Raw genomic sequence first — 1,426 nt, 5'->3', positions numbered from 1 at the left:
AGATCTTGATATCGAAGCTTTTTTCTCATTAAAACAACTTTTTTTCTTGTATTATTATTACATTATTCTCGTAATATTATGACTTTATTCTCGTAATGTTACGACTTTATTCTTGTAGACCTAATATTATGACTTTATTCTCGTAATTTCCCAAAATGGCCCTAATACTCCATCGTAGTCCGTCAAGTTCAAAGTGCTTGTTGCATTTTTGCTAGTTCAACTTGTTCAAAAGATGACAATTCCTCATCAGAGCACCCATGGCCGTATCTGAAGTCCAATTGAATAACTTTTTTATAGGTGAGTTTCATGGATTTGCACGCCAAGTTGTCATATGGGGACCAGGTCCTGTGTGGCAACAATACGTTGACATTTAAAAATAAAATGTACTTTTGAATACTACTAATAGCTCAGATCAAGTAGTTTGAATGTAGTGTTACTCAATAAATCAATAATAAATAAATAAATTAAAAATATTTTTCAGTTTCCTTTTGGAGAAAAAACTCAAATTTGCATTCCTTTTAAAAAAAAGTTTTACAGTCATTCGCTGAGGGTGTACTGAAGTATCTGCACTATAATCATCAAAATAAATGTCAGACACATGAATGCTTTCGTTTACATAAAGGAACATGTGAGAAGCCATTTCACCCTCAATTTCTCTTGTTGAAGATAATGGTGGGTGTAGGTTTCTGATTGATAACTTTAACTTGGTGACCTTTCCTTTCTTTTCTTTCTGTCCTGCTCTACTGTGGACCCATAAGGACTGCTGTCTCTGTACGCTGTGTCAAATATGTTATTACATGTTTTCTTCATTATGACCACTTTTTAAACTTTAATCCAAAGGTAACGTCAACAAAAATCTACAAATAACGCAATACCAGTAATTATCACATTGTCCTAGTTAAATACTACACCAGATGACTTCACTGAATAGCCAACCATTGGCTGAAGAGAATGAGCTATAGTGTTATGTTGATAGAGTTTATCTGGAGTAAACCCTACATACTCTCAACCCTCTGTAGTTACAGACCCCCACTGTAAAGATACAAAGTAAGCTACTCTAATCTTTAACTCCTCTGGGTTTGCCAAACAGCTACTTAGAAGGTAATGATCTCTTTGAGCTGAATCCCCCTGAATCCCCTAATATTTGCACTGATTAAATAAAGATTATTATAGCTATTGTGTATGATGTGGATTAGGGCATGTGAGGTGATCTAGTCGAATAAAGGAGGCGTCTAGATTCCTACAGAGATGTCAGGCTATATTGAGCAGTAACAGAGCAGTGCCTTACTTTATTGTCTACCGCCTGTTCTTATAAAGCACTGAGACCTACAAAGATGAGTAGGAACAAGTGATGTACACATCTATGGAAGTCAAGTTGCTGGCCATATTTGTAAGCGAACAGCTATATCTAGAGCCAGTGTTTGGT

Source organism: Morone saxatilis, unplaced genomic scaffold (assembly GCF_004916995.1).
Source record: "Morone saxatilis isolate NCDOM2014 unplaced genomic scaffold, NCSU_SB_2.0 Contig20, whole genome shotgun sequence".
NCBI lineage: Eukaryota > Metazoa > Chordata > Actinopteri > Moronidae > Morone > Morone saxatilis.
The sequence above is the reverse complement of the archived record's forward strand: the minus strand, read 5'-3'. Positions refer to the sequence as shown.